This window comes from Plectropomus leopardus, chromosome 1, assembly GCF_026936395.1.
Source record: "Plectropomus leopardus strain MGB_pleo_1.0 chromosome 1, ASM2693639v1, whole genome shotgun sequence".
Lineage (NCBI taxonomy): Eukaryota > Metazoa > Chordata > Actinopteri > Perciformes > Serranidae > Plectropomus > Plectropomus leopardus.
Window position 1 is genome coordinate 40,158,844 of NC_142176.1, and position 17,462 is coordinate 40,176,305.

General features: G+C 40.3%; 1 protein-coding gene across 4 annotated transcripts in view; it reads right to left on the minus strand.

The window, feature by feature from the left end:
• Positions 1 to 17,462, minus strand: part of znf536 (zinc finger protein 536) — a 298,506-nt gene that overhangs the window by 239,442 nt on the left and 41,602 nt on the right. For 3 of the 4 annotated variants that reach the window (XM_088081055.1, XM_088081050.1, XM_042484580.2), the window contains exon 3: positions 2,376 to 2,484. The gene's annotated coding sequence lies outside the window, so the exon portion shown is untranslated. Of the gene's footprint in view, positions 1 to 1,252; positions 2,303 to 2,375; positions 2,485 to 17,462 lie in introns of those variants that run through there. The other variant, XM_088081061.1, reaches the window with a different exon arrangement.

A 17,462-nucleotide genomic window follows, 5' to 3' on the forward strand; every position in this document is an offset into this window, starting at 1 on the left:
CCATAATCTACGTTATCAAGATCAACTGAGAAATATTGAGAAGTTGAAATCTCCAGAAGTTGAAAGCCCCAGAAAAAGCAGATAAGTGGACTTAGAGTTAAGATTGTTCTGTACAAAATTGTAAAAAACTTGAAGCAATTGGCCAGTAGGGCTAATAAAGGGAGTTTTTGGTGGTGGATTAGGGACTTTGAACACGCAGTATGCCATGAAGCACAGCTTTAAACAAGCTGCGGCCAGTCTGCCCGCTCCCACATGAAGTTGATGGGTAACACTGTGTACAGCTAAGCCAAGCAGAAAATCCACAATCTATGTCGGTGTGGCCAAATGTCAGTATACGCCCGCCCACCTCTGACAGCTCAGGTTTATGTGGACGTTTAAGCAAAACACTCAACGCTGTATTTCTTTGACAAATCAATACGACCACCATTTCAGCTCTCCTTCCTTCCCTCCCTCCCTCCTTCTCCTGCTCGCTCCTTTCTCATCTCCCTCTGTCTGGGAGAATTGATCCGCATGGATGGAATGATATCAACCGACGGATAGAGTGATACGCCCCGCTCCCTCCTTCCTGCCCTCCTTTCACCGCACTTTTGACACATAAATAAAATATGTGGCCTTTTTGTTTCGATTCGCCACGGCGTTAGTTCTGAGAGGGGAATATGGTGCGCGGGGCTCACATGGAGCTGTTGGTAGACAAGAGGGAGCTGAGAGTCGGCTGGTTGCCATCACTCACTGTTCACAGGCGCCCTACAAAATCCCCTGAACTTTCCGACACACGCATTTGTTAGAGTGACACAGTCAGATTCTAAAGAATGGCATTAGAAAATAATGTGAGTGCTAAATTATTCAAGCTTTTTTTTTCTTTTTTTTTTTTTTGCCATAACGCCTTACTTTACAACCACACACAGCTGCACACACACTTATACATATACAGTGCATATATCCTCCCACTCATATCTGAATTATGGCAGATCCATTTAGTGTCAGCGTCCAAATTTGGCAAAGGAACAGATGAGAGAAGGTGCTGCGAGGAGAGAAGAGTTCACTAACTCTGTCACGCATTAAGATGCCAAAGCAGCACTGCACTCAATCCCCACTTTAATATCAACTGAAGTAAATCACTAAGCGCGGCGACTGGGCCCTGCTATTAACAGATGAACGCTACATGTTCATCCACACCTTGGCTAGATATTCCTGATATGACGGCAAAGGCATTTCCACAGCCGGGCAAGAAATAGATGCTAGGTGAACTAACCTCGCGTCCTCGGAGCATGCCAGAGCGTCAGGCTGGGGTCACACAGGCCTGCAGGGTTTCCACTCCATCAGACAGACAATAACTCCTCCTTGCACCTACCTAAGCTTCATGTTAGGTAGGTGCATCTCAAGCCCTCAAACACAGGTCAAGTCACACACGTGCACACCTATGTTACATAATGCTCAGTACACGCGCTTCTGGTATGGACACTGGAGACAATGACAAAGGACAGACAGCCAGCTTGGACTTAAAGAACAGACAGAGTAACCCTACTACAACGGATAACTGATTGGATTAAATAGGAATTATCTTTCGATATGGCCGTGCAGCTCCTCTATGCGTCCACGTACGACGGACGTGCAGCCAACTGCTGTGTGTCATTATCATGATCACCCTCATCATACCAGTGATCGTCATCATCACCCCACCAGATTGCATCATAGTGTGGATAACCTGCCGCACATGCTGATCAGACACTTCTTCTCCCAGCCCTGTCTTTTGCTCTCCTTTCCCCTTCCTTCCTTTCTCTTCCACTTAACCCTCTGAAACCTGAATCAACATCACTTTTCTTGTGTTGCTTGTAACATGAGGGAAAAAGCTATAAGCAACTTGGTAAGAAATGCCCTGCAGATTGCAAGAAATTAGTAGATTTAGAAAATGATTTAAAAAATAAGTAGTGTACTTTATAGAGAACTTTATATGTCATTATCATAATTAAATATTTAAAATCATTTTATACAATTATTATAATTTTTAAGCACCATTTTTTCAGGTCATTTCCTTTGCCATTTTTTTTTAACTTTCTTGTGTTTTTTTGTTTATTTGCTTGTTTTTTGCTGATCATTTTCAGGTAATCTTGTGCTTTTTACTAATTTCTTGTTAATTTTGGAGTCATTTCTCAAGTTGCTCGTCGCCTATGTTTTTGAAAGACATCAGGCCAATTTGCCCCAGTTTCAAAGGGTTAAGTTTCCCCTGTTCATGCAGTCACTAACAAATACCTCAAAACCCCACAGAGTCTACAGTTATTATTCCCTCTACCTTCCTATCCACTCAAAGTCCCCATTCCCCTCTCCCCACCCTCCCACTCCACCCATTTCCCTTTTCCCCGAAAGCCCTGAGTCACCTCAGACGGTGGGTGGGGGTAGTTTCTTGGACAGCGTGACAGTGTGCTTAGCCCCGTAAAGCCAACCTCAGCTTCAGCTCCGCTTCTGGTCGCCACTGATCAGGGAGCCCTGGGGGAGAGAGAGAGATACAGAGAGAGGGGGGGGGGGGGAAGAAAAGTGCTGAGTTCACCGCCACCACTGCTCCCCTTCCCTCCTTCCCTCCCCCTCCTCTCTTTGCTTCGAGCATCCCCTCCTCGAGAAGGGGTTTCCCCCCCTAGAAGGAGGAGGGGAAGGTGAATCGACTGCTGCACTGCTGACTGCGCTGCAATCACCTCCAACTCTCTCCTCCTCCTCTTCCACCAACTTTTCTTCATCCTTTAATTTTTCATCATTTTCACTGTGTCACCAATAATCCAAAAACAAATGGCTACTAGGACCAAAGACCAAAGCCCCAAAAATCTAAATTGTATAATCGTCACTTGAGAATTATAAGGTTCTATCTGACATTTTTGTCAAAATTGAGTTATTCATATATTGCTTTCTGTGACAACTTATAAACATTATGTGAGATGTTTTTTTGTTGGTTTTTTTTTTAAGTGAAATGCATTATTTTGTACATTTTCTACAGACAATAAAAAGGGGCATATAATTGTTTGCTATATGTAATGGAAAAACTGTAATGGAAAAGCTCAATATCTCAAAACTGCAGATAGAACCTGGTGGTGAAATTATTATCAGTGCTCAGTATAAAATAGAAAAGTTTGCTGACTTTGTCTACTTGTCAACAAATCCCTTGAAAAACAAACAAACAAACAAAAAACAGCAATGTATCAATCTATTTCTTACATTTCATTTCTCTCCAATTTTCAACTGAACTCAGCCTCAAACTCACTGGTTTCCAGCGAATAGCAAAAAAAAAGACACTATGGAAAAGCAATGTATTTTGCACCCACACCTTAAAACAATAATGACCACTGTCATATCAATTACCCACCCTGTTTTGAAGTGAGTCCAAAGACAACTTTCAGAGAAAGGTTTTTGTCACATATTCATAGTAAATGAAGGAACCAAAATGGCAAAAATTTTTGATGAATTTTAGTTAAAGGGGTCATTTTACAACAGGAAAACTACATAAAAACATCCATTACAAACTCTCACTCTCACAAGCTGTGAGCTAATTTCTCCTGAAAGAGGCAGCCGTTCACGATGGTTACGAAACTTATGCTCTTTCAAAATAAGACAAAACAGTAATTTTACCTCGCTGAACACTGGAGCTGCTGGTCTACTGCTGCATCAACCAGTTTGTTTGTCTGTCTTTTAGTATTTGGTATTTTATTTCGCAGTTGTATCGGGTTCAGAAACCAAGCCTACAACTGGATAAATGAGACTGTTAAAATACTGAAAGAGTTGTGTGAGAGTTTGCAAATTGATGTTTTGATGTAGTTTTGCTGTTGCCCCCATTTACTTCAATTCATAAAGAATTTTCTCTGTTTTTGGATTCTTTGTTTGCTATGTAGGCATGCAAGAAAAACAAAGTTTACTTCATGAATTCAGTGTAACACAAGGTGAGATCTGGGGGTGGACGTATTCCTTTAATATCAATTGAGTGGTCTTGGGTCTCAGTTTATCATTTCTTTAAAAAAATCTCATATATGCTCTTCCCAGGCTTAAAAGGTTATGATAACGATTATTAGTGCTGTGTTGTACACTCTATGTTCATTAAGAGTGTTCAAATTCTATGTCTTCTGTCAGGAGAGCCTGTAAAGAAAAGTCGCTCTGCTGTCACGTATCCAGTTGTTTTAAACAGCTGAACTCCCCTTGTATATTAAAGCATTAAAGAAAAAAAATTACAGCTCCTGCGTATCTGCAGTCACATATTCCATGCAATAGATATCCAGGTCATTAAGCAACATTTTGACACCTCTGTTATTTACTACCCCGACCGGTTTCCCACCTCGTTTAATCAGACTTTAGTAAAACCTGCTGACTCAGAGAGAAACCTTCTTTCTCTCTGCACTGTTTATGTTTATCTCCTCCGCTCCATTCTGCCTTTCTCTCTTTCTCTTTGCTTACTTACTCATATTTTCCAAAACGTCTATTTCACATGTGTGTGGGGTTCGGAGGAGCTGAGCCACAGAAACATCACAAAAGAACAAATAAAGTGGAGTAAAGCAGAGTGATTTTTTTTTCTCTGACATGAAAGAGTACAGTTATGAAAGGCAGAGAAGGTCTCAGCTTATGTGTTGTAACCACCAGATGCTGAGTGGAACTTGCAGCGGTCAGGTGATAAATGCACAACTTTGTGATTTTGAAGTGTTTTACCAAAAGCAGCTATCACAAACCCCGCGTCTCGCCTTCCGTCAGAGGGTGATATTTAAAACATCCAAAGTGGAGCACACCGTTTTTGCCTTAGAAGTGGTTTACCTTCGATTTTCTCTGCTGGGAAGGGATCACTTGAGACAGGAGGGGGAGGCGGATTGAGGGAATTAGATAGAGGCTCAATACAAGTTATCTTTAATGGAGGGATCCTGGGTGGAGGGATTCAAGAGAAAAAAGAAATTAAGGGGAAAAAATGCAAGAGAGGGACAGAGGGGGAAAAAAACAACCTAGATGTAAAGTGTTGACAGCTGTGTTTGGTGCGGTCGGACTCTGGGGTCAGGTGTCGATGAACACACACACAAACAAATGTTCACACAGGCACACATATATTAGCTGTCCCTCGCTTAATGGAAGCTGGATGTAATATTGTTCTTGTCATGACGGCCATCTGATGTCAATTTCACACAGCGGCGGGACCCTCCGCAAGCTGCTCTGTACACCAGACACCCCAGTACCAAACAAAACCAACACACATACAAAAGGTGTCCTAAAGCTACAGTCATGTGTGTGCTTCCCCCCCTCCCATGTCTCTGTCTAACCCACCCTCCTCACACACACACACACACACACACACACACACACACACACACACACACACACACACACACACACACACTGGGATAAGTCATGAGGAAATGGATGCCCATGTTTTGTGGGACCACCTGTTCATCCTGGATACAAGTCTAAGAACCCAGTAAGGGTTAACCCTCTCTGTGAGAGGGAGCCAGGACTGTGTGTCTGTGCATGTGTGTGTGTACGCACAACTTCATACATGCGTGTATGTGTGTGTGTGTGTGTGTGTGGGGGGGGGAGCGTTGGCACCGCCCTGTCTGAAACGTGCCCCATGAGTGGCAGACTGGCTCAGGCTGTCCGGCTGGGAGGGAACAGAGCCCACTGCTGGGCCACCTCCCCGACAAACACACACACACACACGCGCGCAAAGCTAATCCTATGCACATTCCATGGGGAGCATCTTCCCTCTATCATCTATTCCAAACTACCTGCTCAAAAAAAACAAAAAAGAAAGAAAGAAAAAATGTATCTGCCACCAAAAGTTAGATAGTTGAACAAAGTGGTCTTCAAAATACTTTAAACCTTTTTTTTTTTTTTTTAGAGAATGAAAAAATTGTAAAATTTTGTAAAATGTGTTCAGTCTCTTTGTAAGAGTTAACTGAAGGAGCCCACTTTCCATCCTCTGGAAGTGTGAAGACATTTTTTCTCTTTTTAAAAACACACCTTAGTGGAAGTCATTTTAAAGAGTTCCCTCGGAAAATTATATATATTATTCCAAAAGTGGATAAAGTCAAATAAGCATCCATGCGTCTTGAATCAGAAAGCTATTCTGTCTTTCTTTTATCATTTCATTTCTTTCTTTTTCCTTAACTGATGTACAAATGCCGGATTGCATTGTAATTTCTCTGGGAATTTCACAGAAATGGCCACAGGAGATTGTTGTTTGCATAATCCTGTATGTATCTGTCTAAAATAAAGAACAAAATAGCTTCCACAATCATTCTTTTAATAACAAAAGCTAAGGCTTCTGTCTTCCATGTCAGCATGTTGTACACGTAATAGGTAAATACTGTGTTAAGAAATATTTTATGTCTATACACTTCAAACTTTTTTATCAGTATGAGCTTTTATTTTGTTAAATCAGCTCATTTTATTTTTTTAATGACATAACTTTAATACTGTCATCAATTATAATGTCTTTTACGTAAGATTTTAGTGTAGGTTATCTTGATTTTAGGGATATGAAATGAAAAATAAGAAAAAAAATACTTTTTTTTCTCTTTACTTTATCTAATATGGACTGGACTGAAAACTCTACAGTCGACTATCCGGCCACACACACCACGCTAATACGACCAGTGTGAGGACCACACACTCACACTAACCTCCACACACACAAATGCATCTGCACAAACCACCTTGAATCATGGCACCTCTCATCATTCTCATAAGTGTCTGAAAATAGGGAAAGTGCCATCACTAACCACCCCCACCCCCCCACCCCCCACCCCCAACAAATAATCACCTCCTGGGAGGCAACGAGATGGAGGGAAAAAAAATAGCAATCTTGTCTTTCAAACGAAAAGGGGAAAAATATTTTAAGGGGCAATGAATTTCGTGGAGCTGAATAGGATGTTGGTACATGTTTTACTAAAGGAAATATAATGGCAGACTATTATTAGATCACATTAATCACGAGTGTGCCAAAGGCAGTGACAGCCGCGCTGAAAAGGATTGAAAACGCTGGTAATGGATATAAATTACCCATTGTGTGATAAAAGGATTTTTTCTTCACTAAGAAGGTAAAAAGGAATAAAAACACTGAAAGAGCCGCTAAACGCTGTGTGTACATATTTGCATGTGTATATGTGTACGTATGTGTGAGTGTCCTGCCGCCTGTGAGTGTGTAATATGTAATAATGCAGGGTTATCAGTGCAGGATTAAAATTTTAAGGGAATCAGATAGTGACAGTGAGGCCTCGCATTAAAGGCGCCGGCGACAGAAAAGAAGGAAGGATTAAAAACAGATTAAATTGGTTTGTAGTGACGGAGATGAAAGGAAGGAGGAAGAGAGGGGGGAAGGAGAGTGTGTTTTGACAGAGGTCTGTCGGGCTTTTGGCACGGTGATAATGAGTCACATCTCCCATGCACTGTTATTTATCGCCGACTTGGCTCACAAACAAAAGATCAATAATTTTGAGCAAATCTAATGTTGTCCTCGCCGCTAATGCGGTCGTCCATCACATCTGCCATCTCCACCAAGGAGATGGACTGATTCCCTGTTTATTTGGAGATCAAATGCAATTATATCACATGGTTCTAATAACAGAGGAAACCCCCCTCCATCTCCTCCCTCCGACGTGAATATGTGAAGCGCCTTGGATCATGCCCGTGCATATGTAGATATAGAAATACAGACATGCACAAAGGTGTCACGTATGTATAAATGATAATATATGTATCGAATGGGCGATGAGTTGCCGCGCCATTTTTCCGCATCAATCTTCATTTCTTGCTCAGACCTTGCCTTTGAAATATGAAGTGTGTCAACGGCCCGTCCCCCCGCAACACAGGAGGCACACAAACATCCGTCAAAGCAACACACCCGATGTTCACCAGTTAGCCCTGCAGCACAAAGAGATGAGAAGACAGCAGATCCTTCACTGACAACTAGCCCTGGGTGAGACACTTTCCAGCCACCTGAACTCAATCAGGCCCCAGTGGAGGCAGCATTTGGGTATTTCATTTCATCTCCGTCCCCTTATTCACTCGAGGTACGCTTGATTTATCTCGCAACGTAAATCGCATTTGGAATCCAACAAGGCTCTGGTTATGGTTATCTACATTGCAGCTGCTTGTTTCGGTCCTTTTGGCTGAGAGCAGACACTAATGCGACGGCCATCAAAGGTTCAATCCGCCGTATCTGCACCTTTTTCTGCTAACTGTTGGCCATGTCTACTAATCATTTGGGACCTCCTCTACTGTCCTTGGCACACCAAAATCAAACGCACCCCAGTGCTGTGACAGTAAAGCCAGTGGCAGGTGTAAGGCACTAAGCTCCTTCCCCTTCTCCCTGGGTGAGGTGTGAGGAGCAAAACAATGACAGACAAAGGTCACCTGGCCCACAACCACCCACCCGCTGAGGTGTTGACCTGCCGAATGCACCCCTGAGGCAAGAGAAAGAAAGGAAGGAAGGAAAAGATAGAAAGAAAGAGTTTATAACCAAGGAAAGACTTAAAGAAGATCTGAAGTCCCAACCAATAAATAATCACAGATATCAACAAAAAGACACAGAAAGTTAGATATTATGGGTAATTAGTTGTATTACATTGAGAACCTCTTTCAAAGTGTATTCAGCAAGGTTTTCTACTGATTTCAATAAAGTTAAAATTGAAATTTCACAGATATGACAAGGCTTTTCAATTGATTGTATTGCTTTAATAGAATTTGATCAAGTTATTTCAATAGATTTTTAATAGATTTAGATAGACATATTTGTTATTTTGTTTTTTAAATTCTATAACTCTTCCATTCATTCATTTATATTTTCACCTACAAGGTGGTTAAAATTGCTCAATAAATTGACACAGAACCGTTTGTATGATATCCTACAAAAATGCAAAGACAAAAGTTCATTATATATCATACAAATTAGTGCCCCCTGATTGACATTAGGTACTTAACATTAACACTCAATTAACGTAAAGTTACAGAACATAGGTTTAGGAAAAAACAACCTGTTCTCATTCTGAATTTGTCAAACACAGGCACTTTTGCAGTGCTTTCAGCATAAGATCCTGATGCCAAAAGCCACCTTTGGTGACCGCATGATACGTCGCTGGATAGCCTCAGATGAGAACCCACCAGACAGAACTATTCCCGGTGTAAATATACACCGCCGGACCACACTTGCTACAGCGGCAAGACACACACGCAGGTGACATCAGTTGAGAACGCTGCCAGACAGAGCCTGTCATGTCTGCATGATATGCTGCTGTACATGTCAGGTTGAAACGCTGACAGTAACTACGTAATATAAAGAGCTTGAAAGTCCCTATATTGTGGAGGTTGGATCAAACAAACCCAGGACCTTCATGTGGGGTGTTTGGTTGCCATGTGCTTTTGTTGCCAAAACATAACCATGTGTATTTGCTAATTTTATCCAACCATTCCAAAGATTACATTTAAAATGGCAGAGAGGGAAATGCTCAGCATTTTTTGTTAATGAATGACTTAAAACAATTAATGCATTACCTTTTGTCGACCATTCAATTAATCCTTTCAACACTACGCCGCACAAAGAAACGTCGGTGACATTCCAGTTTTTGGGGGTGTCCTGCATTCATACAGGTTCTCAACAGGCTGTATGAAAATCTGTTTTCTGTAAAGGGCGAGGAAGGTAGATCCTGGGCATAGGAGGTCAGGACCTTGGCAGGTGAAATAATAAAGCCTTGACATAAGGCAGAGAGCAGGGAGGCACACCACGACGCGGTGCAACCCAAGGCACCTCCCAACTGCACCTAATTCTCTCTCTCACTGTGTCTTTCTACCCCACTGTTAACATACCCAGACACCTACAAGCATGGCAGACTTCCTCGGTGTTCAGAGCAGTGTCAGGGCACAGCTAAAGGTCAACGTTCCTGGAAGCCAGGCCCATATTAGCAACAATGTAATGTGTTTACGCTACAGATTTCTTTTACAAAAAAAGCAATTTCTTTAATGCAATCAGCAAAGCTACATGTGAAACAGGCAACCTCACCGGAAATAGAGTCAAGTGTTTTTTTTTCGAGGAGCAGGCCTTGAGGAAATCAGAGAGGGGGGGGCGATATAAATAGCTGACAAATGCATGCAGGGATCGTCACCTAAACTGTTTTCCCTTCCCCTGTTTAATTGACATCCGTATATCAGTGGTAAAAATGCAAATACACAGAGACAAACGCGGTGTTAATGACACAGCTGCACACACTCATCAGTTCTCTGGAACAAGAGTGACACAGGTTTGCACAAACACACATAATGACAGGTCAACGTCTCTGATTCACCCAGAGTCACGTGAAGAGACGCCACAGTTGACGCCAAATACACATCTCGCTTGTTTTTGATCTGTGTGTTGAAATATATTTGCACATGCGGAGGGAAACGCGTCAGAGCTGTAAAGGTTAGGTGCATCGCAGCTGAATATGGTCCACTAGTGAGGAATGATTCTAACTATCACTGTAATGGCCACCTTCTATATTGTCATAATCGTTATTGTCACTGTCAGCATCACTATCATCATCAGCACCGTCATCTGTAATCATCAGACCCATCACAGGCCATATTTTTTTTCTAGGAGAATGTGACATGGGCCATCAGTGGATGGTGATGAAGCGGTGTTAGGAGACGATCACACCGAGCATGTCTGCAGCAGTTTGGGTAAGCTCTTGAGCATGAGAACTTGAGTTTTTTCTTTTGTGGCCCAAGTGGGATTAGAAGTATTTTAAAGGATAATATTTCAAAGTCTGAAGATACCAAAAGAACCACGGGAGGAGTATTTGATATCACCACATTTAAACTTGAACAGTTGTAAATGAAAAGAGACCAAGGTTTAGGGGTGGGCGATATATCGAATAAAGTTGAGGTATGTCAGCTTGTTCCATGTGCAATGTATAAAATTACTATATTCTAAACATCAAGAAGCGTATAAATTGTCTTGCTGTTTTTATAAGGCACTGGCGTTTCAGTTTTTGCTCTCTTCTATGTCTCCCTCCCACAGACAAACACACACAAAGTAGGGCTTTTGCAGAGCTCCAGACCGTGGCTGTTTGGTCGCAATTTGCTACAATAGTAGTCCAAGTCCACAGTACAAACATCAACACTTCCGGCCTGTGATGAGCCAGATCCTTCAAAATAAAAGCACCTTGGGTCCTACTTTGATCTATATAATTATAACAATACTTTTTAAACTTTTACTATAAAAGTACATAATTTAACATCCGTGTAACTGTATTTTATTAAATGTCATTAAAACAGTCATATATCCAACTGTATTATATGACAGTAGCTATTTTATTTAACTTTATTGTTACTGCAGCACATTCAATATTTATGTATTTTAGTAGTTAACATTTATTTAGAGGACATGTAAAAATATTGAAATATACAGTATATCATGTATCGTGACATAGCCTTAAAGTATTGCCATATCATTTTAAAGTTATATCATCCAGCCTTTCCAAGGATTAATTTTACCTCTACTGGTATGTCGCCATGAAGTGTATTTTGCTTTTTTTTTTGGGGGGGGGTTCAATAAAAACAAAGGGTTTTAGTTGTCTAACCCCAACTTTAATTAATTTACCATAACCACTTTATTTCCCATACCTTAACCATACTGTGCTTTAGTTTCTATCTAGGGGTGCTGCCATGACCCCTCATCATGGCCAAAATCCTCTTTGTCACGATCGATTTAAATCAGACTAACTAGATTTACTGAAGTTGCTAACATTTAGAAAGAACAAGGTAAATCCACTTGTCATTTTTAAGTTGCAATAACTTCATAAAATTAAGTAAATACAGCTAAATTCTAAGTAAACTTAATACTCAGATATAAAGTAAACACAAATTAAAATGTATAATTATATTTACTTTCCTTTGTCAGGGCAATCGGTTTCCAATATTATTTTATGTAAAATACACTTGTCAGATTTTGTAGTGTTGTGAGTCTAAGGAAGCTGAATTTGCTGCCTGCTCAATATGGTTCTGAATAGTAATAATGATTAGCAGTTATCAATACAATATCAATGTCAATGAAAAACTGTGCAGTATGTACAGAATTGTCTGAGAGCAAATTTTTTATTTTTTATTTTTTTGGCTTGTCTCCCTTGGTGGCAGCATTTAGTGGTGAGGAAATCCTCTGACACGTATAATCTACTTCAGACTGACATCAGCCAGCGTTGCTATCGGTGCGTCCCTATCTCACTGAGCCCCGGCTCCCAGACTGCTTCATGTACGCAGTCTGGGAGCCGGGGCTAGACTGACACCGCTACAGCAGCCTCCGCTTTCCAGCACCTAAAGCTCCAATCGTAGCCCGAATATCGCCTATGGGATTTCACTGCACTAAAGAGTCATGTCAAAGATCTCGACAACGTGTGACGTCTCCCTCAGCCACCGCTGTCATGTTCCCTCTGCTTCTCACTTTCACCCCCCCTCCAATGCTTTTTTTCTCCCCAAGCCTCTTGACTCTGGTTTGAGCAGGAGACTTTCTCCCAGAGCGTTTTAAGTTGTCATTTTTTTAAACACACATATCAAAGCCGGGAGTACGGGGGGGAAAAAAGACAGATGTTTCTCTTATGCCTTTCTACTCAAGTACAATGAAGCTTTGCAAAGGGAAGAGAGAGCGGGAGAGGAGTGAAAAGACATTTGCAAAGATCTTTTTGCAATCCACATCCTTTCTCCTGACGACTGGCAATACATCATTTGTATTGATGCAATATTAAATTTCAATATCGCATGTCAAAAGGTACAAAATGATAGATCATAGCCTAACTAAATGAATTATTAAAGGCCTACCCCGGCTGCGCTATCGGCTTCTCTTACAATCAGCTGTGTCAGAAGAGTGCAGTTGGTGATACTGGCAGCATTTCAAAGCTTTGTCGTTTTTTTTTTTTGTCGTTTTTTTTTTTCCTAGCCGCATCCCAGCATTCTTAATCTAGCTTTCTGTCACTTATTAATGTTCCCAAGGAACTAAAAACCACAGATCTTTCCCTCCCAATAATCACAGACTTAACTCACGTCCTTTTATTTCTCCAGAAAAAAAAAGTCTTCAAAAAATAAAATAAATGAATAAAGTCATAATTAAATATTGAATATTGGACAGAAGATAAGGATAAGAAAATATGTTGAGCCTCGTTAGATATGTTAAGAGCAGAGAGGAGGGGAGAGCGCAGCCGTGGTTGAGGCGGTGACTCATTCTGCCCGCTATGATTTATGTGCTCTTTATGTGCTCTGCGACCCTGTAAGTTTATCTCTATATTCCCTGTCTGATAGAGTGACTCCTTGGTTGTCGCCATGCCTTGCCACAATAACACTGTGTACCGGACTTGATGGTTGATTCTAATTTACAACCCGAGTCAAAGGTTGCATCTTTGACGCCTCATCAAGTTGTGGTTGACGGGAAAAGACGGGGGGAACAGAGGAGAAAGGAAGAGAGGACAGAGAGGGAGAGAGATGCCTCAGAAAACAGCAGTCTTTGTGCGACAGCCTGCAAATGACTTTGAATTGGTTTCTAAATCCTTGATTTCAGTCATTGTCCTGGACCCCATTTCCTTAAAGTATCTTAACATGATTGTGAAATCCATCTTACAAACCTTCATAAGCTTAAGAGGTGTTTCCCTAAAACCATTATAATTGAAGACACTCTTATGTGATAGTAACCATTCTGAAAGAGGCTGAAAGTACCTTAAAAGCCTTTAAAATTCCTTTTAAATAATGTGTAAAAGGAACTTTTTATGAGTAACAACTTTTTTTTTGTTTGAGAAAGGGTCTGTTAAGTCTATTTATTACCAAGTCATTTACTATAAGGATTTTTTTCAGATTCATTCAGATTCCTTGTCCATTAGAATGGACAGAAAATAATAACACATCTTAAAGTAAAGTACCCTAATGAAAAAACAACTGTTTTAAATAATATTATATAATATTAAGAATATTATAGTGCTTTTCAACTACAAATTGACCATTACTATATATTTTTTTGTGTTGTTACATAATTTGGAACCTGCAAGAGGAAGCAAAATCTCTCTCTTTTTGTGATTTTGCTCATTTCATTGTTATCATACACACTGTGTTTTTACCTAAAAAAGTTAGTGTCTGGGTTTTCTAAAATGTTTAAGCTGACTACATTTGAGAAGACAAGTTGGATCATAAAAACATTTTCTCAACTTATCTTCTCAGATTCAGACAACTAAAAATGTTTTTAGAGTGCACAAAATTAATTTCATACATAACAATTTTTTTGTGTTATTTACCACACGATATGCATTTTTAATATATAGCATGGCTGTAGACAGTTAAATATGCTAAGTTACTTTATAGTGTATTCAGCACCACGGACAGCCAACGTTAAGAAGCTCTTTATGGCATGGACGTGCACTCATTCCTCAAGTGCCGCTTTGGGAAATGCATGTAAGAAATTTAAGAGCAGTAGAAACACTTAGAAAATGCTCTTAACTTCTGAGATCAATCATTATCAGGAAACAGGGCCCTGGTCTCCACTGGAGGGCAAGTTTATTAAAAGCATTAGGCGAAGTGACACTGAACCAAATATAGAGGCACAAAGATGGGGTTTTTTTTGTTTTATTTTATTTTTTCAATGTGAGTTCAGGGCTAACATTCACCCTGACATCCCAAATAATGTTAAAAAACCCACAAGCACCTCTGTCTGTCTGCACAATAAGAGGTAAATCACTCCAGTCCACTGTTGCACCATAGAGATATCTGATTACTGCTGGATAGTAGGTAACAGTAGGCTACATAAGTGGCAATATAATAGTGCATGAAAAATCATATTTACCCATACATTCTTACTTTACCACTTTAACTTTGTGTTCTACAACTGTTTGCACCTACGCATTCATACATATCCATATTTCTCATTATGCATCTACATGTACTTCATTCTTGTTAATGTTAAGTTTATTCATTTGCAATTACAGTCTAATTTATATTACTTTATTTTATTTACGTTATAATTTAGCACCTATTTAAACTGGCGCTATTTTATGTTTAGATTCTCATTTTGTATTAATTTTACTTTGACTTTTTTGATGCATATTTAATGAGAGGAAGCCTAAGACTTCAGATTTCAATTGCCAACGCCCGCTTCTCTGTAATTGTCGTGCGTATGATAAATAAAGGACTTGAACTTGTTCCCACGACCACACTATATGGGGTGCTGATTAAAGGGTTACAAAAATCTTTCTTTAGAGAAACTAAAGAGTCTTTTTGTTTTCTTTACAACCCAGTTACACAAATATATTCTGTTCAATCATTTTGAAATTAACCTTAGGCAAGACTCTATTCATTGACTAAATTAGTTTTACGGTATATGCATAAAAGAAAAGGCTCTTCATCCAAAATATGCGATGGTGGGAGGCAGTGAGCATGCTAATGAGTTCTACATAAAATTTTATAGGACACCTGCTTGTTGTTATATTTGTCAGATAATTTTGTATTTTGTATAATGCATACTGTATATGCTTAAAAGCTTACTTTGTTTAATGAGTTGAGATGTGTTGGTCATAGAGCCTATGTAAGAATCGACACAGTGCTGGTATCTTTATTCACTGTCACTCCTTTTGCTTCTCGGTAAAATGTAAATCAGAAACTATCACAACAAAGACAGAAAGCCTTTTTGTGGGAGCTGATCAGTTGGAACCTAAATGTTGCTGGAGAGTGTTGTGCTTGTATCATAGTATACATTTTTAGCTTGTTGTTATCAGTAGGTGGGTTTCCATTATAGATTTGCACAAACCTTTAGTGATGTTTTCCAAATGTTGACAAAACACAATTGCGAGATGACTGCGTTTCCCCTGCAACTTATTCTCTGGCAATTATATTCTTAGAAGCATGGCGATTGATGTTCAAAACATCAGCAACTTTATTTCAATTGCAGCCACCACACTAGCTGTCATTATTTCCAATCGAAGGCTACGTAGGCATTCTATGGAGCCATAATGGAAAGGCAAGCTCCTTATATTGTGAGCGGCCATGTATGAGGTGATAGTCCACGATTTCACAGAGGAATTATGGATTCAAAACTTTTGGATGATCCGCTCAACTTTTGAGGAGTTTTTTAATGCAATAACACCTCTTGCGGCGCCTGCTGCATCATGAGGGAGCCAGTTCCTATTGACAAGCACATAGTCATAGCATCATGTAACCTAGAAAAGCCAAAACAGTGTTTCCATTTCAGTTTTTTGAAATATGGCTTTTTCAATTTGCCTGAAATGCAAGCGTAAAAAAATTTTTTTGCAATTAACTGGACTTATTTCGAAATTGCCGTGTTTCCATTAGGCATATTTTATATTCACATTTTCAATTTGTGCAATTTGGGGGTTAATGGAAACCTGCCTATCGTGAATTTAACCCTCTGTTACGGTAGCATTACAATTGCTATCTAGTTAATGTTTATGTCAAGAGAATGTTGTCATGTATAAAGCACTGGGATGAAGTGCTTCCAGCACTTTCTGCCACAGAAAAACACCAGGGGCCTCATGTACAAAGACTTGCGTGGATTTCCTACTGAAACATGGCGTACGCTCAAATCCAGAAAACGTCGTACGCACAAAAAAATCCTGATGTATGAATCTGTGCGCACGCATGAATCCAAGCACATTCCCTTTGTACATCCCAATCAGCGTGGAATTGAGCGCACATGTTGGAGTACCCGACCACTCCCTGTCCACGCCCCCATTTAAATACGCAAATCATATTTAAATAAGCCCTGCACCTGAGATTCCCCTCTCTGCACGATCAGAAAATAAGAAACAAAAGATGAGTAAGACGGGATTTTAAACTTCCATTCATTAAGTTTATACACTTACACGGATCACACACTATTGTTGCAAATTAGTGCAGAAGTGCGCCGGGGAGAAGGTGAGGCTGATAAGTCTTTACGCACACTTTACGCACGGGGTTATTAACATGAGTACGTTGCGCACAGTGACAAACAGGGGCTTGTTAGAAAGATCTGAAACTGTAGTTTAACCAGCAAAACACAGCAAGTCACTAACGCTAACCGCTGACTAGTAATGATGCGGTGAAGACGGGATATGATTTGGGGGCGCACATGCTCAATGCGCATCACAGGGACTAATACTAGGACAATTACACGACAAATTTACTTACCAAGAAGCCACCCATCGCGCACAGTGCCAGCTTGTCTGTTCCCAACCATGCTGTTACTCAGAATGCGTGAATCGTGCATTGAACCAGGCCACCTCGCCGCAATGTTGGTTAACTGCATTTGCGCATCACATATGATCTGTACATTGATGGAATGAAAGTGTTTCCTGTTCATGTATACAAATTCATCATGTAACGGCGCTTTTATAGCAATGTGTGTGCAGTTGATAGCTCCGATTACATTAGGAAAACCGGCTCTCGCTGCAAATTGCGCTTTAATGTTGACCTGTTCAGCTGCATGGTATGGGAATTTGATATATCTGGCTGACATG